This window comes from Panthera onca, chromosome D4 (assembly GCF_046562875.1).
Source record: "Panthera onca isolate mPanOnc1 chromosome D4, mPanOnc1 haplotype 2, whole genome shotgun sequence".
NCBI lineage: Eukaryota > Metazoa > Chordata > Mammalia > Carnivora > Felidae > Panthera > Panthera onca.
Window position 1 is genome coordinate 68,117,534 of NC_138351.1, and position 26,579 is coordinate 68,144,112.

At 36.6% G+C, this 26,579-nt stretch overlaps 1 long non-coding RNA gene across 1 annotated transcript in view; it reads left to right on the forward strand.

The window, feature by feature from the left end:
- The window catches only part of LOC144614043 (uncharacterized), a 181,165-nt gene extending 169,912 nt beyond the window's left edge, over window positions 1–11,253 (forward strand). The window contains exon 3 of the long non-coding RNA XR_013551576.2: window positions 10,965–11,253. This is a non-coding gene — a long non-coding RNA (uncharacterized LOC144614043). The remainder of the gene's footprint in view (window positions 1–10,964) is intronic.
- Window positions 11,254–26,579: the final 15,326 nt, after the last annotated feature.

Genomic DNA, 26,579 nt, shown 5'->3' on the forward strand with positions numbered 1-26,579 from the left:
CTCTTGTTATTCATTTTTCAAATGAGTAAATAGGTTCAGGGAGGTCTCAGAGTTCATAAGTAGAATTGAACACGTCTGCATAATTCCCAAGTTAGGGCTCTTCACTCCATTACGTCACCTCCAAGAGAACAGAGTTAGAATGAAGTTAGGGTAATTCCTAACACAGTGTTACTTTACTGAAGCTTTATGATCTCTGGTCTCTTACATCTTAAATACCTGTGGATGCTAACTCCATAGCCAGTTTTTTCTCCCAGGGAAAAGGCTATGAAACTGGAGCTTTAGAAGATGAAATAGATGATGGGCCCCTAAGGAAATGAGAGGCGGGTGATTTTTTGAGAGGGAGCTGAAGGATGGTGTAACTGGTCAGGGGACCTAGGAGTTCAGGAAAAGGTGATGAGGATAATAGCTAAAGTCCTAGTAGAGAATCAGTCCAATTACGAAGGCAGAGAGAAGCCCAGGCCATGGTGGTACCATGAGACACACCTGGGACATATCTCAGGTGCGCAGGCCAGGGCTGAGGCTCGCTTGTCCTCAAGACCAGCTACACCTGTGAAAGCACTAGGCCACTTTCAGAGAGCGAAGAAAACACACCTCAGTCTACCTAGAGTTGACTCCAGGAAAATTAAGAAGATCTTGGCTTGGCACAATCTTATGCTCTTGGTATTAAGTATAATGGATCTTTGAAAATGACTTAACCTTGCAGTTATCATCAACAGTGACCACCATTCCCACTGTTTACTGAGGACTGTTGGACAGCAGGCACTACGCTCAGCATTTTATCTTCATTAGTTGTCTCAATTATAATGAGCTGGCTTATTACCCTGCTTTTCACAGGAGAAAAGAAGTTACATGACTTGTCCAAGGTCACACTGCTTTTAAGAGAATATAGTTGAGATTCAGATCCAAGTCTATGATACCCATGTCCCTCTACTGTCTCCTGGAACTGAGATGAAAGAAGCCCAAACACTGTTAAATTTACATAACATCTGGTAATCTTTTATCTGTATGCTGAAGCATTGTTTGAAATATAAAAGAAAAATACTTTTATGTTTTTGTGTTCTGTAAATTTTTTTTTGACAACCATCACCCTCCCACATAGAGTCTTATTCTGGCTCATTGTCAATTATGTGAATACTGATAGGGACATGTTACCCTGACAGAGCAGCAGAGTCCTCACTTCCTGTGTTTGTTTTCCTTTGCCAAGGAGAATGCATCTGGACTGATTTGGATAGAATGAACAAACAGTAGTCAGGGAACTGAAGCCCAAGAGAGGTGAGGAAATAGTACAGAAACACCAGCCTTGAAGAGTGAATGTCAGGCTTTTGACCCAACAGAATATACACTAAGGCTCTGAGAGAATTTCTGTATAAGAGTTTCATTCTCACAGAGAATAAAAGTTGTGTCAATTCTAGCTCCCAAGTATCCTTATTTCTATCAACTTCTGTCTCTCTTGTTGCTATTTTCCTTGTCCAGGCCACCATCATCTTGAACCCTAATTGCTACAAGAGCTTCCTAAAAGGTCTCTTCTTCTTGCTCCCCAAGTTCAGCTCTTCATGTCGCGTACCTGCTGAATTCTGTGGTTCAGGTTGTGCAGATTGTTGTGTTAATCCTCCAATCGGTTTTCTAGGTGTGTAGGATGGTTTAGTGTTGGTCTGGCTGTATTTCACAGACGTGAGACACACAAAAAGCTTCCATGCTGTTCCGCCATCTTGGCTCCTCCCCCCTAAAAGGTCTCTTCTAATTGTCTTATATCCTACTCTCATCTAGTCTATTCTCCACATTATGGTGAAGGTGATCTTCCTAAAATGTATATCAAGTTACTCCTCTACTTTAAACAGGACTTGGTGTTCATAGGATAAAATCCAAACTTCTTAAAAGTAGCTATGAATACCTTTATAATCCAGGTGTGCCTGGGTGGCTCAGTTGGTTAAGCGTCCGACTTCGGCTCAGGTCATGATCTCGTGGTTCATGGGTTCAAGCCCTGCCTTGGGCTCTTGTCTGTCAGCACGGATCCTACCTTGGATCCTCTCTCTCTGCCTTTCCCCCCCACTTGCGCGCTCTTTCTCTCTCTCTCTCAAGAATACATAAATATTAAAAAAAAAAAAACACCACCTTTATAATCCTACCTCTTTAGGCTTATTCCTTGCCTTCCCCTTTCTTCCCTACAGAAACAGTATTGCTGCAACATTAAATGTCTCTCAGTCCTTGGAACTTGCCACACTATTACTTGTTTCTGGGCAGAAGCATGTACCATTCCCTTTGCCTTTTACAAGGTTTCTTTCTTCTTCACATGACTTACTACTACTTATTTTATAAAGTATCTTTTTAGAGGTGCCTTTCTCTGGGAAAGTGAAGTTGATTCCTCCAGTTCGCCTAACAGTTGGCCCACAGGGAGGGATCAGACTGATTATGGTGTCAGGGATTAGAGGTAGGGATGATGTATGAAACAGTCTGGAGCATAGATTTTAGCTAAATTCAAGGAAGAAAATTCCAGCAGTCACAACTCTCCAAAGATTGGTTGGGAGAGTTGGTTCCCTGTCACTGGGAGTGAGCAGTGGAGGATGTCTGTCCCTTGGAAGGGAGGGTATAGAACATTTTGAACATGAGTATGGGATTTTGTGGGAAAGGGGGGGGGGGGAAGGATAGATTATTTTTCACTGTCTCTCCTGAGGCCTTATAAGTTTAGCCTCTATAATTACATTAAGTAAACAAGCGATTTTCTCTTGTGTTAGGGTTTAGATTAAACAAAATTGATGTTGCCTTCTATCTTTCTTTCTCTTTCTTCTCTCTCTCTCCTTTCCTGTCCTTTCCTGTCCTTTCCTTTCCTTTCCTTTCCTTTCCTTTCCTTTCCTTTCCTTTCCTTTCCTCCCTTCCTTTCATCCTTCCTTGAATCCTGACAACTTCCTTGAGAACTACTAACCTTGTTGCAAGTAAGGAAGAGAGACTTCCTTATTCCCCAACACCATTAATAAAAAACAGGACTGAAGCAAAGATAGCATACCCTATGCCCCATGTGGTATTTGTATGTCCCAATATAAAAGGAAAAATCAGGGAGGAGAGCTTGGCTCAAGTAAAACTGGGGATCTTAGGTAGGAGGACACTCCCAGGTACAATAACTATACCTTCTCTTATTGGTGTGGATTAGAGTGGGATGGGCACCTTCTCTTGCCTGCCCCTTGTCAGGGATGAATTTATCCAGATACACTACTCCATTTACACCAGTGTGGGGCATGAAGTTTGGGATGGGAAGATACTGTTGGGTTAGCATTCTCTCTATATACTCTTTCTCTTGAGAGAGAGACCTAGCAGCTCCAATCTATCTATATGCACAGTATAGATACATGTTGGAGCCACTAGCACTAGCTACCCTTAAGCATAAAGCTTCATTAGTAAATTCTGTGAATATTTATGGAGCTTCTACAGTACTATTTTAAGTGATGGCAGTATAATAAAAAAGACGAAGTCCTTATCCTTACGAGCTTACATTCCAGTGGGAGATCCTGAACAAGTAATCAGATAAAAGCATATTATAATTTCAGGTAATGATAAATGCCATGTAGGGTAAAGGGATAAGTTCTGATGTAGTAACAAACATGCTCCAAATATCAGTAACTTGTAATAAGAAGCTTATTCCTCACTCCTGCAACATGTCTACCATGGGTTTGCTGCACCCCTGGTCCACATTTTTACTGCAGGATTCAGACTAATAGCAGTCTCAATCAAGGGTATTTCTTGTCATGGTGGCAGAGAGAAAAGAAATACAATAAACCATTGGCTGGTTCTTAAGGCTTCTTCTTGGAGGTAGCACGCATCACTTCTGTTTACATTTCTTTGAGGAAAGCAAATTAAGCTCCTGACTTTTATTATTGCCCCACTGGGTAGAGAACCTTAGAGAGGGAAATGGGTATTTGGTGAATAGTGTTATGGTATAACAGAGCACACACTCAGCAGGGGGGCCTGGAAAGTATTCTCTGAATGCAGTAGGGAAATAAGCCATGTGGAAATATGGGCAAAGCCTGTTCTAGGTGAAGGGAAAGCAAGCACAAAAGGACTGAGGGAGGAATGAGAGTGATGCATTTGAGAAACAGCCAGAAGGCAAGCATGGCTGGAGCATAGAGAACAAGAGAAGAGTGATAGATGAGACCAGCTCACCAGGGCAAGATAGAGCCATCATCATCATTCAGTGAGTGTGTTAGTGCATAATTACCATATTCCAGGCACTCTTCTAGGCTGTCAGGGCACGTCTGGGATTAAGATAGACAAAAACATTATAGAACTTCACATTTTAGTGGAGAGTAAGAGACTATAATAATACATGTTAATACATAAATTATATAACACCTTAGATGGTGATAAATGCTCTGATCATTTTGAGTCAAGGCTTGGATCTTTGTCAGCTCTTTAGAAAATAAGGCATTTGGGGCGCCTGGGTGGCTCAGTCGGTTAAGCGTCCGACTTCAGCTCAGGTCATGATCTTGCGGTCCGTGAGTTCGAGCCCCGCGTCGGGCTGTGGGCTGATGGCTCAGAGCCTGGAGCCTGCTTCCGTTTCTGTGTCTCCCTCTTTCTCTGTCCCTCCCCCGTTCATGGTCTGTCTCTCTTTGTCTCAAAAATAAATAAACGTTAAAAAAATTTTTTTAAAAAAGAAAATAATGCATTCTATTCCTTCTTTATGCCTCTTCTGAGGATTTGGGTGATTATTCAGGATATTTTAGCTTCCTGTACTAGGAGAGTACAGGAAGAGGCTCATGAAAGCCTCCATATCTCCAGAATTTCCACAGCTCCCAGAATTCATCTGGTCTTTTTTCTTGGGAAAATGTTCAAAGCTTCCCACTCTGGACTTCTGACCTCTAGAACAATAAGATGAGAACTATGTATTGTTTTAAGCCACCAAGTTTCTGTGTTATAGGACACAGCAGCAGTAGGAAACTAATACATAAGGAAATCAATATTCCAATGCCCAGGAACACTCTGAAGTCTGTGCTAGAGAAGAGGTAGGTAGAGACTGCATCAAAAAGAAGGAAGAGTTGGGGTGGGGGATCCTAACAATGGTGGAATCAAATGAAATTGCCCTTATAAAGAACAAGAGCTACCCTTAGTGGGAAAATACTGAGAATGGGTCTGAGACATATGCATTGGAATACTGGTTACTGGAGAATTTAAAAAATTAGAGAATTTTAAGTACATGGGACTAAGAGCAGCAGTTTGAAAAGTCACTGCTTTTGGCAAGGAGGGAATGGTTTGGAGGGAGGAGATGTTTCTTGGAGGCTTGGTCGTAAATGGAAAGAAGAGAACAAGCTATGTAAATAAAACATACTACAGAAACAAAAGATGATCATAAAATCAGAAGACACACTCTTATGCACATCCAAATAAAAGTAACCTTTGATTTAGGGACCATTGTTAAACCAACTTCACTAGCAGAAGAGGGTACTCTTGAATTAGGAGATTTGGTAAGGCATCTAAAGCCATCACTTCTGCCTACATAAACCAATTATTGCAGGTCAGGAAAATAAATGACATTGAAAAATTAATAGGAAATGGAATCTAATAGATGAGAAGAAAACCAGAAAAGAAAATTCCTCCCCCAAACCAATCATGAAGCACAGGAAAGCTTTAACACATTACCCCAACCTGAATTGAATATCCTTAAGCAAGTAGATATGAAAATCTTCCTCAAATCAAAAATTCAAAAGCCCAGAATTAATATGGACAGAATATCCAAAAAGAGAGGAGATTTTATTGAATAAACTCAAAAAGAATTTGAAAGAGACAAAATCTTCTCAGAAATGAAGATAAAATTCAAGGTGCTTAAGGAGAATAGATTCAACTGAAAACATAGGAAGAGGAGTATGGAAAGGAAAGAAAGGAGCCAAGAAAATAATAACAAGTAGAAGTTTAAATTGTAGAAACAAATTGTAATAGATCTAGAAGATAGGTAAAGAAGATCCAAAATATCTATAATTGGAATTTCTAGAAAATTAAGACAATGGAACAGAACAAATATTTGAAATTATAATCAAAGAAAACTTTCTAAGAAAAAAGACCTAAACCTGTATATTGAAAAGACAGATTACATACTTGGGAAAACTGACCCAGAATAGTCAACTCTGGCTCAAAGTCTTTAATAGCACATTTTTTATATTTTGTAATTTTATTTTTTAAATGTTTATTAATTTTTGAAAGAGAGTGAGAGAGAGACAGAGCATGAGCAGGGGAGGAGCAGAGAGAGAGGGAGATACAGAATCTGAAGCAGGCTCCAGGCTCTGAGCTGTCAGTCCAGAGCCCAACATAGGACTCAAACTCACAAACCTCGATATTATGACCTGTGCCAAAGTCAGATGCTTAACCGACTAAGCCACCCAGGTGCCCCTTTAACAGCACATTTTAAAATATAGGCCTCCAGATTAAAAGGCAAGTCATTTAATGGAAAAATTCAGGGCATCCCTATTCTCAACAGCAAAATACAAAGACAATAGTGGACACTCTTTTCAAGGGACTTAAGGAAATAAAGTGTTAGTGTAAGATTTTATATCCGGTCAACTTGCACTTATTACAAATCAAGGCTAAGGGAAAACAGTTTTAAACATGTAAGAACTTAGGAAATAGTGTGTTTATGAGCACTTTCTGAGGCATCGTAATAGAGGATGAACTTCATTCAAGGGAGCTATGACTAGGGTAAGTTTGGCACATTGGTGAGCATTAAATATATCTCATTGTAGATTTCAGATGAAGATCTAAAGCCAAAAATTGATGTAGGATAATACTATGAAGTAGCATAACTAAAACACAGGAGAAGAGAAAGAAAACAAGACAAAATTAAAGAAAAAAAGCTTGATAATTGAACCATAGGTAATCTGAGAGAGGATCGATCTATCTATCTATCTATCTATCTATCTAGAGCCTGGAAGGTGGGGCAAAAGGGGAGAGAGAGAATCTCAAGCAGGTTCCATGCTCAGCACAGAGCCTGATGTTTGGCTTGATCTCATAACCTGAGATCATGATCTGAGATGAAATCAAGGATCAGGTGCTTACGGACTCGCCCAACCAGGTTCCCCCAGGGATAGATTTAAAGGTGAAAAACAAAATAGAAGGGAGTGAAGGAAAAAGATTAAAAAAGTATTATACAATGGTAGCTCTTAGAACAAAAATGGAAAACCTCTTATTTATTTATTTATTTGTTTGTTTATTTATTTATTTATGTTTTATTTATTTTTGAGAGCAAGAGACAGAGTGGGAGAGGGGCAGAGAGAGAGAGAGAGAGGGAGACACAGAATCTGAAGCAGGCTCCAGGCTCTGAGCTGTCAGCACAGAGCCCGATGTGGGGCCTGAACCCACAAACTGTGAGATCATGACCTGAGCCAAAGTCTGACGCTTAACCGATGAGCCACCCAGGCACCCTGAAAACCTCTTAAATAGTAAAAGAAATACCAAAAAGAAAAAAGAGAAAAATATATAAAGAAAACATTTTACAACACAAACTGTATGCAACTTTTTACATAAGAAATAAGGAAAAATAAAAAATATTTGGGTACAAGGAGGTTAAGTAAATTTTCTTGGACCAAACATATACAGTAAAAATTATTACATATTAATTAGAGAATAGTAAACACCATTAAAAACCTAGTCAGAGAGTATAACATAAAATGGAAATGAATATTACATTCTGGAGTGATGTAGGTTTTGAGATATTATGTTAAATCAGAGTTATAGATAGTCCCATTTGGCCATCTGAGAATATCTGTTCAAGAAAAAAAAAAAAAGGATATCAGTGTATCATGAGAAAATATTTATAGCTAACATGATAATAGTATCTTAATTATGAAAAGATTACATACAAGTTAAAAAATCTGAAGATCCTCAAAAGATGAATATATAAAAGTTTTGGGAATTATTTTTTTTTTTAATTTTTTTTTAACCTTTATTTATTTTTGAGACAGAGAGAGACAGAGCATGAATGGGGGAGGGTCAGAGAGAGAGGGAGACACAGAATCTGAAACAGGCTCCAGGCTCTGAGCCATCAGCACAGAGCCTGACGCGGGGCTTGAACTCACGAACCGCGAGATCATGACCTGAGCCGAAGTCGGACGCTTAACCGACTGAGCCAAAAAGTTTTGGGAATTATTAAACCATACTAGTTTAGCAAAGAACTTGTATTCTTATACCTATTAAAGTACCAATAATTTGGAAAAATTACTGCTCAAGATTGCAGTTATCTACACCCATTAACAGTGGCACGATAGATGAATACAAACCTTTAGAAAGCAATATGGCAAATGTGAAGGAATAATTATAAAATGTTTAGACATTTGGAATTTGGAATTTTGTTTCTGTGAACTTATCCTGGGGGGAAATATGATAAAAGGAAAAAGGAAGATATTTACTATCGTTCATTTATACTAGAGAGATTTTAGATATAATCTAAGTATCCAACAATGGAGAAATTGATATGAAGATTATAATAAATTGATTTAGAAGGCTATTATGTGATAATTATAAAACAGCAATACATAGACATTCCAAATATATAACAAATAAAAATAAAAATTATAAGCATCCTAGGGAATTCAACTATATCTGAACGTAGATAAAGGCAGGAAGGGAACAAGGAAATAAACATGCTTTCTTTTGTTGAAAATGTAAGATTTTATAACATCTGTTCTACATCCCGCTTTTTATTGTGATGGTATGATCATTGTACAATATATAACAATCATCACTACGTTCTCTCTTTGGGCTCCACAGCTTAGTTCCATTTCTGTTACAGAAACTTGGTTATCATATTTTAATTGCATGCTTGCCCAGTTCTTCCATTAGATAGTAAGCTTCCTGAAGGCATCTCTAGCACTAGTATAGTGCCTGGTACACATTAAGTACTCATTTACTATTTAGTGAATGAGTGATTATAGTTCTAGTTCAGTAGTAAACTGAAGTATGGAGTAATAGAGGGAAGGGATCCCCCTAAAATGAAGGAGGCAATGATCACAATGTCCTAATCCAATCAAAGCTCCATTTCTTAGGCAGTACTATAAAATATTTTTTATCCTGTTGTGTGTTTTGGTTGGGGTAACGATGGGAGAGAACTAAAGTAGCAAAAGAGAAATGAGGAATTTTAGTGTGAATTTGCTTATAAACCATTTAAATGAAATTGATTTGGGTTCTCAAGTTTCAGAGCTTGATAACAGTTCTAGCCACTAATTTGGCTTCTAAAACAAAATGGATTCTCCTTCCATCAGCAACACAGAAAACCCTGTTCATGGGTAAGAGTCAGGGCTATGACCTCAATTAGGCAAGGCTGTGAAATGTACTATCTGTGGAAAATAGGGTAAAGGGACATGGTTTCTATCCACTGCTCTATATTTTAGCTTTGGGTCAAATTAGCTCCTACAAAATTCTATGTCCTTTGGCTTTATTAGCTTAAGAACTCACCAAGAGATCTCACTGTAGCCCATTTATCATTATTCCCGTAATATTATGGAGATTCAAATATTTTGATTTCAAGAACTGTTATTTGAAAATAACATTAATGTTATTGAGAAGAGACATAGCCCTGGTGTTTGTTTTAGAAGTCTAAGCTCTGTGAGACCAGGAACTCTCGTTTGCCTTTATATCCCAAGAACTTCAGCATCTGGCCTGATGCCACATGTATAAGACACTCAAATGTTGAATAAATGGATACATTTGTTGACAGCCACAATTTTTCTTCAGCTTATTATCTTTTATTTAAAGTTTTATAGGAGAAATTTTGCCTTGAGAAACTTAGTGCTTTCTCTTTTTCTGATATAGATGTTAGGAAAATTAGCTTCCTCTTTGTCCTCTTCCTCCCTTCCCTCCCTCTGTTCTCTTCTTCCTCTCTTCCTCCTCCTCCTTTTTCTCCTCTTTTTCCTCCTCCTTCTTTTTTGTGATGCCTTAGCTATTAGGTATTTTGAAACAAAAATCATTTGTAGCCAACTATAATGTAGTTGTAGCTATTCTAATGGTCCTTATTATTTTCATATTTTCCTCCTATTTTGCTTTCCAGGGCCCTACTTAAGTCCATAGCCCTGGAATAAGACCAACATGATTTGAAGCTTGGTCTCTCCAGCTAGCTTCTCTTACCCTAGTTCCTCATTTGTAAAATGAGCATACCTTTCTTCCCTTCCTGGGCCACTGTGAAGATTAAATCATCAAAAGGCTATGCAACATGAATTGATCAATAAATCCTTATTTCTATCTTTTTGATTGTAATGATCTCAAATCATTTTTTTGGAAAGCAACAGAATTTAAACAAGTGTTAAAATACCTGATTGTTGAGGGTCCTCAGGTTGCATGGCACTGTACCAAATGTGTGTTGCGTGTTTGGGAGATGGAGAAACTTATGGAAGCTGGGTGACCTCCCTTCAAGTACCTCAACGCTTGCAGTGGAGAGAGTGAGGTGACTTCGTTTTCAGTGGAATGAGATACCCTGTTCCATGAGATAGTACTAGGAGGAATTGTGATTTTTTTTCTTTACTGTGGTCCAGAGAACATGAAGTAAACAAAAGTTTCCCAGCTACAGTCTGGCATTGTCAGATGTTTGTAGGCTTTTGGATTTCAGCAGTGATTTGTCCTCCTGCATCCTGCTTACAACCTCTGCCACTTAGCAGGAGCTCTTCCCCTTTGCCAGACCAACACAGGAAACAGAAAATTCCTCTCTGGACATGGATCATGGATGCGATGTGTGTGAATGGCAGAAAGAATGGACGTGAGTTACCTTGTCTGAGCCTGGTAACAAATAGGCTCTGATCCATGGAGTACCACTGAGGTGAACAATGAACAAATGAACACATATATAATATGCACAATGATGCTAAGGGAAGAAGCACGAAAGTACTTGAGTTGGGAGGGAGACATATATGAGTGTAGCCCAGGAACTCCCCCATAAATCTCTCTGTGAGCACTTATTCCCTGTTAATTACACACTTGCACTGTTGGTTATTTTTTTTCAGGTGTGAAAATATAGAAACTTGTCAGTTTTGAATGGTATGTATCTTGTCTGCACCGCTGGAGTTTGATATTACTGCCATTGGATTTTTGCATTTCTGTCCTTCAATGAACTGTGAGTTCCAAGAGGGCATTGTCTATGTTTTATTTAAGTTTGGACCCCAGAGATCAGTACAGGACCAGGGACGTAGCAGATGCTTAGTAAATATTTGATAAATGTAATCGTGCTGTCTTGGAACTCACAATCCAGGGGGTGAAGTAAACCAGCCCTTTTTGCACAACCTTCGGTGGAGGGCTGGGGTTTTTTTTTTTTTTTTTTTTTTCCTGTTTTTTACTTTTCCTATCTCTTGAGGGCTGTTTTGAAATTTTCCAATCTCTTACCGACTGATATTTTGAAAAAAATAAATGCAAAGCACAAGGCCTAACTTTTTATTATTAAATCTACAGACATAAACTTCATCTGTCAAATTGCTAAATAAGTTTTAAAGGATTTTTTTCTTTTTCTCATTGCAGACTGGTAACAGTTTGCAGACTGGCAGCAATCCATGAACCACATGTACCATGGAAATATATACAAATACACAAATAATGTGCAGGTGTTGTTAAAATGCTGTTGAGTGAAATAAAGCCCAGCAGTGGAAGAGAGAATGATGGAGTTGGAGGGTGGTGGCACTGCTTTTGAAGGAAGGCAGAGGGGTTTCTCTGATAACATGAGATTTGAGCAGAGAAATGGGATGAAGTGAGAGTGTGAGCCTTGTAGGTATCAGAGGAGAGTTTCAGGGAAAGGAAACCATATGAACATAGGCTCTGAGCCAAGATTCATGCTGTGTCCTAGGAGTAGAGGTTGGTCAGATTACCACAGCCTATTAGAGCATGAAAAAAACTTCAGATTTTATTCTAAGTCTTTGGAGGGTTTTGAGCAAAGGAGTGACATGCTTTACAAATATGGCCATACTGGATGCTTATTGGGGAATAGATTACAAGAGGGAACATTAGGAGGCTCTTACAATAATCTCTAGGACAAATGATGGTTGTTTGGCTAGGGAGGTAGCAGTGGAGATGGTGAGAAGCGGTTACAGTGTGAATTGATCTTGAAGGCAGTATTGATGATTGGATACAGAGTGTGAGGAAAAGGGGGTCAAGGCTGACTCCAAGGATGTCAGAGCAAACGGCCAACTGGTGCTGCCATTGATTGACATTCGGTAGTCTGAGAGGGCAGTGGGTTTTATAGTTGGAGTATGGGTAAGAATCATTCTGGACATGTTAAATTTGGGATACTTAGTTGACATATAAGGAAAACATTGAATAAGCAGTAGGATTTATGATACTGAAGCGTAAGAAAGTGGTAAAACTGAAGATGTAAAATTGAAAGTCATCAATATATGGATGGAATTTAGTGCCATGGGACTGAATGAGATCATGTTGGAAGTGAGCACAGATAGAGAAGTAAATAGGTCTAATGCTTAACTCCTTGGGCTCTTCCACATTTAAGAGATGTGAAAGATGAAGGGAATAGAGGAGAATGAAAAGGAGTGGTCACGTGAGGATAAGGTCACCACATTAACTGTGCAATTTACTCAACAAGTCTTCAGTTCAGTGTGCTCTGTAACAGAAGTAGTATTTTGGAAAGCTTCCCATGCCTAAAAACTGGTTAGAATTTCAGAAAAAATTACCTTCATGCTTAAAGGAGTAAACTCTCCACCATGTTTCAAACCCAGCTACCCAGAATCATTTACCCCTTAGGAGTATCAGATAACTGAATGGCTGCTTTCAAATTTTACCTTTAAAAGGCATATTACAGTATACAAAATATTTTCCTATAAACCGTCTCCCCGAGCTTTACAACAACCCTCCCAGATAAGCAGAGCATTTCTTTCAATCTTCATTTTATCGATAGAGAAACTAAGGAGGCAGATGATGAGGCTAGTCAGTGGCGGACCTGGATCTAGGTCCTAAGCCTTTCCCCCCATGTGCCCAGGGCTTTTACAATACTGTCCTCTCTCTTGTAGAAATGATACTGTGCTCTGTGGTCGCTGGACAGTCCATAGCCTTTAGGTCCAATCAGGATCTATAGTGTTGTTTCTTTGGGAAAATAGATTTCAATTTATAAGCGATTGAAATTTATAAACAGTTGGAATCTAGCCTGGTGATAAGTTAGAGACTGTCTCTATTTCTCTGTGTTAGCACAGTACCTCGCTTTCCAAACAAGCACTGTTTCTGAGGAACACGTTAATTTCTTTTCTCTCCCAGCCCAGTCCTCCCTTCAGGAATCCTCTTTTCAGTCACTGGCATCCCCAAAATTAGAAACATCTGTCATTTAAGGCTGTACCTTCTTTATCTCCAGCATCTCATGAGTTACCAATCCAGCCCATTCTACCTCCGACATGCTTCCAGCTGTCCCCTTCTCTGTGCCAGTGCCCTGGCTTCAGCCTTCCCCATCTCTTACCTTGTGAGACTGCAGTAGCCTTCTCACTGGCCTGCCTGCCACCTGGCTTCTTGCCTCTAATCTACTTTCCACAATCCAGCCAAAGGGCTTTCTAAATGCAAATCTAGTCCTATTAAAAACTGACCTTATTTAAAAGCCTCTAGTGCTTCCAGTTGCTCTTGGGATAAGATCCAAGCTCTTTAGAACGGCGTACCAGGACCTTCGGAATTTGCACATGGGATACAAAAATGAAAAAAATGCAGTCCCATCTTCTGAGCCCACTGTTTGATTAGGGAGACTAATGCATACACATATAATTTTCATGTACTATGCTATGCACATAGTTATGTGCAAATATAAACAAAGAACTATAATAAAGGGTGATATTTGTAATACTTCTATTATCATGTAGGACGTAGCATTACAAGAGAGAAGTTCAGCTTGTTAAGAGAGCATTCTCTGAAGTCATCTTTTTACTTCGTATACCCACTCTGTGCAGCAAAATTTAACACATATTGTCTGGCAGGTTCCTGTCAATGCAGGCATAGGCTTACCTTACACAATACCTAGATGGGTTCTTTCATTTGGGACTTTGAAAAAGAACAAAAGGACTTGTTGAAAATGTCTTCTTGTGGAGAATTATGTATTTTTTACTACACAGTCCTACTCAAGTATAATTCTGCAGGGTTCTGATATTCATCTCTAGTTCTCCATGAAAAGACTCTAAGCCAGTGGAACCAAAAAAAAAGTAACCTTGCTGTTTGCATTGTTCCAGTTCTGCTTTTCCTCTCCTATGTGTCCTTCTGGACTGAGATGCTTCTTTCTCCTTTCAAGGCTCTTCACTAAATATTTTCAAGGTTCTTAGACTTTGCTTATGTATTTGTTTGAAGGAAGTTGTTGTTGTTTTTAAATCAGTTCATTTTTGTGTTTCTGTTCTTCATATCTTAGAAGGCCATCACCCAGTGTTTCTATGAATGGTCATGGTGCTGTAATACTGGAGTGTGTGCTTTAAATCACTATACATGAGAGAGTAAATTCCTGTTCTGACTATGAGCTGAGAAAGGCTTCCCCATGTGCAGTACACCTGGCACCACCTGAGTGACCTCATTACATTTCTGCAGGACAGCGGTAGCTCGGGGGAATTAATCCTTAATCTAGCATCTCCCATTGTCCATTGCTTAAAACATGTGTGCTGAGAAATGCCCAGTGAAAAAAAGGCTTAGAGTCCAGTAACCCTGGAAAACTCTACGTATTTGATCTAAGGCATATAGAACATCTTAGAGGTATCAATAAATGAAGCAGTAAAGAAACATGTTTAACCCAATGTTTACCAAGCTTACTTGACCATAGACCATAAACCTCTTTCTGTGTTGCATCTATTAAGTTGCATTAGAAAAATGATGATGTCCTCACTTTGGGTTAAATGCCAATAGCACTTGTCACTTATAATTTGTTTTTTCAACATTTTATTATAAAGGCTTTCCAATTTACAACAAAATTGAAAGCAATGTACAACAAAGGAAATATCCCCAGCATCTAGATTTTATAATTAACATTTTTTTATGTCTGCTTTATCTATTATTTCTCTTCTCCCACTAGATTGGCTTGCCTCGATGATGATTAATCTGATTTATCTTTATTTCATCAGTACTTAGCAGAGTACCAGGCACCTATTGGTAACCAACAGATGTTTGTTATGAGTGAGTGATTGAGTCAGTGAGTGAATGTATTATTTTATTCCTTTAGACATCTTCCTAGCACATCCGAGAGACGAGTTTCAAAGGACGTGAAAGACTAGACAGAGTGTCCCATGGCCTTTCTAAGTTTGAACAAATGTTCACATAAGAGAAGGCACAGTTCCTGAGATAGGCCTTCTCTTGGGACAGAGGTGGGATTCTGCAACCTGACAACCATGAGCTGACGAGTAGCCCGGGGTCTCCGAGCTCATCTCTGTACATACAATTCATTTGAATTCATTTAATTCATTTAAGAGACACAGCTTTTGCCAGGCCGGTGAGCTCGGATGAATGAATTCAAGACTGGTCTGCCAAGTCTTGTTCACATGTTGGATTCTCCTCCTTTTATAGGTTTCTTGCTTTTTGAGATCTTGGTGTCTTCTTAATTACCAAAGACTTTTAATTTCCACTCTGATTTTATCTGCCCTCATCTGTCACTCCTGGAAACCTAATCCCTGGTTTGTCTGATCCACTTTCTTCATTTGTAACTGCAGATGGAAACCAGTTATTTAATAGGTCTTTGGTCCTTATATCCCCTAGTGTCTGGTTACCTACCACAGGTCCTAAGAAAGCAGCTGCCTTTCTCCTCTTATTTCTTTTCTGGGTTTGAATCAGCAAAACTAACATCTACAAAACCTTTATTTTCCTCAATTTTTAAATTTGCTTCACTTTCCCTTCCAATACATTTCGTTCTAACTTTTCTAAAGCTCTTTCTCTCCTCTTCCTCTTTTTTTCCCCTATTCTTTGACCATCCCTTTTGATTTTCTTTCTCTGATGGAAAAGAAGTCAGTGCTGTGTAAGTGTAGAAGAAACAGGGTTGAGGGTTATAACCAAATCAATAAAGTATATTGAATGAGCCTTCAGTACTCAGGCTAAGGCTTGCCATTTATTTTATCAAACATAATTTTCAGTGCCCGGTTTCCAAACACAGCCCAGGTTCCCCATAGCCTTGTATTTGCTGTGTCAGTTCCTCCATTTGGATACTGCTTCTGATTCATTCTATTTCATTCTTGTCAAAATAGGACTCTTGCTTCAAAATTCCATTACAAATCCTCCCTCCAGTGTGAAGTCTTCCTTGATTTTCCATCAGCGTAGAAACTCATCCCTTGCTCTTTGAACGTTCTTTATACTTAGTTGTGACCTCTCATTTGACACATATTCAGTGTCAGGTCTATAAACGATGTAAGTGCATTTTATTTTGCAAAAGTTTTAAAAACCATAGTTAAATCATTACTTAAAAAAACCATATAACTACATATGCTCAGTGATACACAGTTCAAAATATTGAAAATAAGTCTTTCCTACTCTAGGTACCCTGGACAACGGTTTTTGATCTCTTTTGTATCCCTCTAGGTATTTTCTGTGCATTTTTAAAATACACGTGATAAGCATATTGCATTGTTCTGTACTTTGCCTTTTAAACTTAATATTTCATATATTGAAGCTCATTCTTTATCAGTTGTAGTGCCTCCTTTTTAATGACCTCATAGTGTTCCGTTGTGGATATTTGTAGATATTTAGGGTGTTTTCAGTGTATTTCAGTGAACACTATACTTTAGGATAAACCCTATGAAAGTATATGTATATATTTTCACTTCGTTGGTTTGTTTTATTGAGGTAAAATTTATATATAGTAAAATGCTTATATATTAAGTGTGCAATTTGATAAGTTTTGAGAAATGTATATACCCACGTTACTCACCACTCTAATCAAGATGTCAAGCATTTTCATCACCTCAAGCTTCCTTTGTGCCTTTTTTAGTCAATCCTTATGTCCCTAGTAGACACTGTCTTAGTTCTAACTGTAGATGAGTTTTGCCTATTCTTGAACTTCATATAAATGGAATCATACAGTATGAAAACTTCTACTCACTAGGTAGTATTCCATTTTATAAGTATATCACAACTTTACCCATTCTCTTCTTGATGGACATTTCAGTCATTTACAATTTGAGAATATTATTAATAAAGCTGCTAAGAACATTCTTGTAAAATTTTATAGCAGGTATATGTTTTCATTCCTCTTGGGTAAACATGTAGAATAGAACTTCTAGGTCATAGACTAACTGTATGTTTAACTTTGTTATAAACTGCCGAACAGTTTCTACATTCCCACCAGCAATGTGTGAGAGTTCAAGTTTTTCCACATTTTCAACAATGTTTGGTGGTGTTATTTTAAATATTATTTACTTGAGTGAATATGAAATGGTATCTCACTGTGGTTTTAAATTGCATTTTCTTGACAGCTAATGGTGTTGAGTACCTATTGATGTGCTTATTGGCATATATATTTCTATTTTTGTGAAATGTCTGTTGAAGGTTTTTTTTTGCCATTTAAAAAATTGGGAAAGTTTATCTTTTTGCTATTGATTTGAGTGCTTTTAAAAATATTTTCTAGGTACCAGTCTCTTGTCAGGTATATTTTTTGTGAATATTTCCTCCCAGTCTGTGGCTTCTCTTTTTTATTTTCTCATCAATGTTTTTTGAAGAATAGATGATTTTATTTTTGTGAAATTTAGTCTTATCAATATTTTTTTCTTTTATGATTATAGTATATTGTGTTCTTACTAAGAAATATTTTCATGCCCCAAGTTTGTAATCCTATTACTCCACGTTTTCCTCTAGATAGCTTATAGTTTGACTTTACATTTAGGTCAGTGATCCATCTCAAATTAATGTTTGTGTATGGTGTGAAGGAGGTTTTGAAGTGCTTTTTATTCCCATATATTTTTTAAAGGTTTTTCATTCCAATTAGTTAACATACAGTGTTACGTTAGTTTCAGGTGTACAATATAGTGATTCACCACTTTTCTACATCACCCTGTGCTCATCACAAGGGCATTCCTTAATATCCATTACCTATTTCATCCATCCATCCCTCCCTCACCCCCCACTCATTTCCCCTCTGGTAACCATCAGTTTGTTCTCTATAGTTAAGAGCCTTTTTCTCAGTTTGCCTCTCTCTCTCTTTTTTTTCCCCCCATGCTTATTTGTTTTGTTTCCCAAATGCCACACATGAGTGAAATCGTGTGGTATTTGTCAATGGAATATTATTCAGCCATAAAATAAAGAATGAAGTCTTGCCATTTGTAATGATGTGGATGGAGCTAAAGAGTATTATGCTAAGTGAAATATTCCCATATCTTTTTAAAGTTGTTCCAGCAACTTGTTGAAAAGCCATTCTTTTCTCATTGAATTACATTGGCATCATTATTGAAATCAACTGTCCATTTATTAATGGGTCCGTCTTTGGGTCCTCTGCTCCATTTTTCTTTAACTCTCTTTATGCCAATACTATACAGTCTTGATTATAATCCCCCAACTTAGTTCTTTAGCTTCAAGATTGTTTTGTTTAGTCTAGCTTTGTCTTTGCTGTTCCACAAAAATTTTGGAATTAAAAAAAAAGAAAACATTGCATTAAATTTATAGATCAACTTAGGGAATCTATCCTCTTAACAAAATAGAGTTTTCTAATCCATTGAACATGGTAAATCTATTCATGCAATGCATAATTTCCCTCAGCAGTGTTTAGCAGTTTGCAGTTTAGAATTTGTTCCCCAGGATTGTGTTTTTTAAATTGTATCTTTTAAATATATATTTTCAAATTGTGTGCCAAATACCTACCAACAAAATAGGAGAGTTTCCCTATTTTCCCATCCCCTGAAAAAGACAGATTTTTAGAAGAGGTTTTATTTTTTTTTCCAGCTGAATGCTATCTCATGTTAGTTGTAATTTGAATTTATTTTATTGTGAGTTTGAACATATTTTCATATGTCTGAAATTTTATACTTCCTTTATTGTGAGCATGTTCGTGTTCTTGGTCAACTTTTATATTAGACTGTAGGTCATTTTCTTGATTTTCAGAAGCTCTCTTTATATGCACAAAAAAATAACCTTTGCGGGTGTTATTTATCCCTTCCCCATTTTTGTCTCTTAACTTTATTGTTTATTTAGTATACAAAAAATTTTAAAGAACATAGCAATCTTTCATGATTTCTGGGTTTCATATCATACTGAGGATATTTCTACTCTAAGATTATTTTAAAAGTTCTATGTTTTCTGTGTGGAATTTTGTGGTTTCAGTTTTTATAGTTAAGCCTTTATTCATCTGTAATTTATTTGTGGTAAGGTACCATGTAAAACATTTATGTGGAGAGTTCTTATTTTCTCTAGAAGTTACTCATTTATTGAATTAATCCGTCATATCCCTATATGACCACATCATTATATACTAAATTCCTGTATGTATTTTTTTTTCTAAACTCTCTATTCATGCACAAGTACACACCAATTTCATTATGCTGGTTTTAAATATGTTTGAGTGGCACCTAGGTGGCTCAGTCAGTTAAGTGTCTGATTTTGGCTCAGGTCATGATCTCACAGCTTGTGAGTTTAAGCCCCTCGTCGGTCTCTGGGCTGACAGCTCAGAACCTGGAGCCTGCTTCGGATTCTGTGTCTCCCTCTCTCTGCCCTTCCCCTGGTTGCGCTCGCGCTCTCTCTCTCTCTCTCTCTCTCTCTCTCTCTCAAAAATAAATAAATGTTAAAAAATATTTTAAAAAGTAGAGAAAAATAAAGTTAATTTGTATAGTCAAGCAAAATAGTCTTTTATAATCTTTTAAACTCTTCTATTTGTAGTCAATTCCTCATCCTAATTTTCCATTTGTATACTTCTGTTTCCCCCATCCTGTTTTTTTTTTTTTTTAAATTTTTTTTTAACATTTATTTATTTTTGAGACAGAGAGAGACAGAGCATGAACGGGGGAGGGTCAGAGAGAGGGAGACACAGAATCTGAAACAGGCTCCAGGCTCCGAGCTGTCAGCACAGAGCCCGATGCGGGGCTCGAACTCACAGACTGAGAGATCATGACCTGAGCCGAAGTCGGCCGCTTAACCGACTGAGCCACCCAGGCGCCCCTCCCCCATCCTGTTTTTAAGAACTAAATGAACTAATGGTTTATCTTTTTTAATCAATTTATTATATGTAATTAACACACCATACAATCTACCCATTTAAAGTTTTCAAATAGTTTTGAGTGTATTCAGAAAGTTGTGCAACCATCCCCACAATTTTAGAACATTTCATCACATCAAAATGAAATCATATATTCATTAGCATCACTTCCCCATTTCTCTCCAACCTTCCCCTACTTCCAGTGCCTAGGTAACCACCAAACTACTTTCTGTCTCTATGAATTTGTCCATTCTTGACATTTCATATAAATGGAATGCAGTATATGGTCTTTTGTGACTGGCTTCGTTCAGTTAACATCATATTTTCAACTTTTATCCATCTTGTACATGTATCAGTACATCAGTCTTTCTTATTGCCAAATAATATTCATTTTATGTATATACCACATGTTATTTATCTATTCTTTAGCTGATGGATATTTGGGTTGTTTCCACTGTTGGCTATTAGGAATAATGCTACTATGAACATTTGTGTACAAGTCTTTTTGTGGACATATGTTTTCATTTTTTCTTGGGTAGATACCTAGGAGTGGAATTGCTCAAATCATATGTAACCCTATGTTTACATCTGAGAAACTGCTAAGCTTCTTTCCAAAGTGGATGCATCATTTTAAATTCCCATAAGCAATGTATGAGGGTCTCAATTTCTCCACCTATTTGTTTACACTTGCTTGTGTCTCTCTTTTTTATAATAGCCATCCTAGTGAGTATGAAGTGACATCTCACTGTGGTTCTAATTTGGTGTCCCTATATTGGCCAGTGATGTTAAGCATTTCTTAGCTTTTACCAGCCATTTGTATATATTGTTGGGAGAAATGTCTATTCAGATCCTTTGCCCATTTTTATTTGGCTTGTCTATTAATTGTTAAGATTATTATATATGAATATACATATTATTAAGTTATAAGGTTATCTACTTGAATATATAATTTACACATAACATCTTCTCTGTATATAGTATATATAGTTATATTTTGTGTCTTAGTTTTAGTTTTAGTTTTTTTATACCTAATATATGACTTGTCCTATTTACATTAATAGCTTTATACATTAGTCTTAATTTTGAATAAAACCATATAGCATGCATTCTTTTTAAATGATTCTTTTTAAAAATCTTTTTTTCAAATAATCTGGTTTTATTTTTTTTGTTTTTTTATTATTTTTTCTCTTTATCAAATAATCTGTGTTTTTAAATAATTGTTCAGGTTTATAATCTGTTTTAAGTTCTATTATCTTCCTTATAACTTTGATAATATACTTAATTCTCTATTTCTTAAAGACAGTATCTATTAAACAATGATGAAAGTACCTTTATTCTCCTACCTTTATTCAGTTTTCTTTTTTGGTTCTTCTGGTGTTTAAATATATATACATATATTTATATATAAATGTAATATATTTATATGTGCTATATATTTATATGCTATGTATATGCTATTTATATTATCTCTACATTGCAATAGTTTACAACATTTATTTTACACTATTTTACTACTATTTACAAAATACGTAGAATATTATGTATTTTACACTATGATAGTGTAAAAGGATTTTACAAAAATCCTTGTAAAATATACCGGATTATACAAGTCTAGAATTGTTTAGACTTAGGTTTGTGGTTACCTGAATCCAATGACCACTGCCAGACTTCTTGTAATAGTTTTACAATGCTTTTCTTAATTAGCTTAGGTTTTTCCTCTCTATATAATTTATATATATTTTGGTTTTATAAGTTCAAAATGTTTTTCTCTTGTCTTTATACATAAATTATTTAAATTTTCCTCTAGGATTTCTTAAATTATTTTTTTAATTTTAATTTTTTAGTGTTTTTATTATTAATTTTTTAGAGAGAGAGAGAGAGAGAGAGAGAGAGAGAGAGAGAGAGAAAGAGAGCACGCAGTGGAGGGTCAGAGAGGGAGACACAGAACCAGAAGCAGGCTCCAGGCTCTGAGCTGTCAGCACAGAGCCTGACGTGGGGCTTGAACTCATGAACCATGAGATCATGACCTGAGCTGAAGTTGGACACTTAACTGACTGAGCCACCCAGGCGTGCCTCCTCTAGGATTTTTTAAACATAGTGTTACTGTATTCTGTTCTTGAAAATTGCCATTGAGAAACCTGCAATTTGCTTAGTATGTTTTATTCTTTTTTTTTTTTTTTTTTTAAGTACTCTACTCCCAACATGGGGCTTGAACTCACAGCCCCGAGATGTTCTACTGACTGAAGTTTCTTTTGTTTTGAAATGTGATAACGTTATTGAGATATGTTTGTAGTTACTTGTCCCGTAATATGTTTTTTCTCAGACAGAATGGACTATTTAAATTTTTTTTTAATGTTTATTTATTTTTGAGAGAGAGACAGAGAAAGATAGAGAGAGAGAGGGATAGAGAATGTGGGTGAGGGGCAGAGATAGAGGGAAGACAGAGGATCTGAAGTGGACTCTGCACTGACAGCAGAGAGCGTGATGCAGGCCCAAACTCACAAACCATGAGATCATGATGTGAGCCAAAGTGGGATACTCAACCAACTGAGCCACCCAGGCACCCCCAGAATGGACTATTTTAATATTTGGATTCAAGTATTATTTTCTTTTTGGAGATTTTCTTTTAATATATCTTCATTTTTTAAAATGTATTTTGTTTTCTTTTTTAGGAACACTGATCATAGGTATGAAAGATCTCATTAGTCTATTTTTCATCAATATAATTTTTCTCCAAGGTATTTTACTGAATTATTTCCATTTAGTTTTGTTTACTTTTTGCAGTTTCATCCCCCTTTACTATGTTTTCATAAGATCCTATTCATTTTTATGTAAAATAATTGCATTTGTGCACTATTTATATAATGGTATTTATTAATTTCATGCCTTTATTTTTCCTTTATCTTCTTTTCTTAGCTCTGACCTCTTATATTTTACTTTCTTCTGTCATTTCACCACATATTCCCTAAGCTCTTGTATCTCTACTATGAGTTCTTTGATTTTTTTAATACTCTGATTCATTGCAATAAATTTTGTCATGATTTTGCTCTGCCTGTAAACAGCATTTTCTTGTGAGTCTTTTTATATATGCATTTTTTTGTGAGAAAGAAAAAGCAATTTTTGTACATTTCTTTCTTTTTCATAAAGAATCTTTGGTTCTTCTTGACTATAGTTTACTTTTGAATAAAATGAATTATTGAGTTCTTGGATTGTATGTGTAGGAAGTTTATGAGAAAGGAACCAATCTCTATTGCAGATGAATAGGAGTCTCCCTGTTTCACAGTGAAGTGAAAATCTCTCTGTTTCTCCCTTTTTTCTCTCTCCTCCGTGTGTGTGTGTGTGTGTGTGTGTGTGTGTGTGTGTGTGATAGTTGTTTAAGTCTGTATACATTTTTACTTTCTCAGTGTTTGACTTTTCCTTCCATTACAATTCATCAATAGACTGTTTCTTGTAAAAATGGAATGTCTATGTCCTTGCTTATTTCCTGCTACTTTACATGGCCTGGGCATCTCATATTTTTTCAAAGATGTGATTATTGTTTTTTTGCTTTTTTTAGTGCACCATCTGTTTTGGTGATTGTACTCCCCTGACATGTTTAAGATCTGCTCCTGCAAGCTTCTTTTCTTGAGCTAATCCCACATCTTGACATCTCTTAATCATATACAGTGGTTTGGGATTATAGATGTTTCTAAATTTTGCTAAAAAAAAAAAGACTTTGAATCCTGTTGTTCATGTTTCTTATTACTTTGGGAGTAATATATGAAAGAAGAAGGCATCTTAATACCAGAAGTCTCTTTGTTATGTTGGTTTTAATGTGTTAATCTTTAAATAGATGTGCAAAATAGGGTAATTGAGAAATTAAGTAGAAGCAAATGTTAAAAATAATTGTATTAATAACAAAACAATAAAAAGAGCAAAGGACTCTTAGTGTTGGTGTTCTGGACCTATCCAGATTGGTCTCTTTTGATATTTATTTGTTTGTTTATTTGTTTATTTATTTATTGTCAAATTGGTTTCCATACAACACCCATTGCTCATCCCAACAGGTGCCCTCCTCAATACCCATCACCAACACTCCCCTCCTTCCCACCCCCCATCAACCGTCAGTTCTCAGTTTTTAAGAGTCTCTTATGTTTTGGCTCCCTCCCTCTCTAACCTTTTTTTTTTCTTCCCCTCCCCCATGGTCTTCTGTTAAGGTTCTCAGGATCCTTTTGAAATTTAAAGAAAAGTTTAGAAAAAATGAATATAGGACACAACAGTGGAATACTTGAACTTAATTTGTGTTTTTGTTAATTATTATCTTCATCATCTTGGACAAGTGTATTAGCCAGTCTAAGTCTCAGTTTCCTCACATATAAAGTGGGGATATAATGGATTTTTTGCTGTCGTCTGTAACCTAGAACACATTCAATAAATAGCCACTGTATTCGAATATATCATATATTCATTCCAAGTACCTTTAACCCTCCCCACTCCCTTTTTAAAGTTACAGCCTTTTAAAGATTGAAGACGTCAAGAAAGCTGAGTCTTAAAATGTGAGCACCACATGATCATATTTTAAGAGGATTGTGTCTGGGTAAATCTTTGATTTTCATAATGGACTGAAATCGCTAAACGTTCTCCATGCTTGCAACGTTTGACTGTCCCTTTAAACATCAAACTCCAAACTTTCAACCCATTTTTCAGTGTAGTCTAATACAAAAGTGATATTACCAATTATATTTATCTTTGAATTTTTGTGTCCAAAATGTATAATAATACATCGTTTTTTCTGACCATTTTTTTTATTTCTGTTATAAAAGAAGCTCTTTGTTTCACTGTCACCTGTGTTTATGAGAGAAATACATCTCACTGATAGCAGCTGATATTAACACAATACTTTTCAGTTTGCATATATTCTCATTTGACCTCATTTAATTATGGAAATCTGGGCCATGAGATAATGGATGTTTGATGAAAACAACGTACTCAGACCTATGGATCACTCAAAAAAATCCGGATTTAAATTCTTCAGGGGTTCTATTCTAGAAACCAAAATTAATCAAATCCAGGTTTTCTGAGTAAGATAGATAGGTACCTTAATGGAAAAATACCCAGTTTTGACGTATATCATATGACTTAATGTTACTCTGTGATAACAATATGGAGTTAGATTCTAAAAGATCCACTAAGGAGTAGAACTTACTAACATTTAAAGCTTATATTTGACACCTGGCAAGTTACTTAACCTTACTGAGCATCTATTTTCTCATGTTTTTAAGAAGGGTAACAATTCTTAACTGTGTTCAATTTAGTTCATTGTAACTAGCATTTATTGAAAGCCTACTATAGGCAGAAAAGGGATTAAATGTTTTATAATCTAAAAATCAAATGAACTTTATGTATGAAAATGTTTTGTATGCTGTTAAAAAGTATGTATAAGTCTCAATGACTATTATTCTTACCTGCTGAGCTATTGGTTAACAAGGAAAATGCTTTATTGCTCCTTCTTGGGTAAAACTTCATGCATTTTATAGCAATTGTACTTCTCAGAGTGTCTGTGAAAGTATTGGCCGGCATGCTGTTTTCATTCAGTACACAAGTTCTTCTACCTACCCAATTTTCTATTCATTTGCAAGTAGTTCTGAGCACAGGGCCTCATTGACTTTATATGTCTGTTCAAAACTTGATACTCAAGGATATTGCCTCTAAGAATGACTGTGGGTAAATGACATGAAGGACATAGTTATTTGAAGTTATCCTGGCAGTAGACATTCATAGGCATGGCCAAGTGCTTTTAGAATGACCCAACTTCTTCTTCTTCCTCTTTCAGGTTTCTTCTTCCTTCAGGTACAATTTTGATACTATGGAGAGATTTTTGAGTACATTTGCTTGTTCTATGTTAATTCTTAAGGATAATGATTTAGAACATTTTTGTGATCTAAACTAGGAGTTTCCAAATAGAAAGGTCTGTTAAGAACTATTTGTACTTTATCATAGTCTTCTCCACTTTGAATGACCGTGTGTGTGTGTGTGTGTGTGTGTGTGTGTGTGTGTATGTGAGTACGCGCGGGCGTGTGTTGTGCAACTGTATCTGTATCTCACAGTTTGGGGTTGGAATCCGTTCCAACACTGATTAACTTAAACCCCTTTTAAGCCATTGTTTATACTTCCTGTGACATGGGTCTACTTCCTAGTTTTCAGGGTTGTGGTGAGGATTGGAACTCATGTATGTAACATGTCTAGCAGATGATAAACTAGGTACACAGAATTTTAATTCCCCTTTCCTGAACTCTGAGGTAGTAAATAGAACATATATTTGGAATTAGAAGAATAAGGCTCAAGTACTGGCTTTGCAGCCATAAGCTTTGTGACCCATGTGGAGTTACTAAATCTCCTGGGGTTTCTGTTTTTGCAGTGTGAAATGGTAACATCATTCTCTGCCAGGCCTTGAGTGCTGTTACTAGGATCAAATGAGATAATGTCCTTAATAAAAATGTACTTGGCTGTAAGACATAGTGGGTTGTTA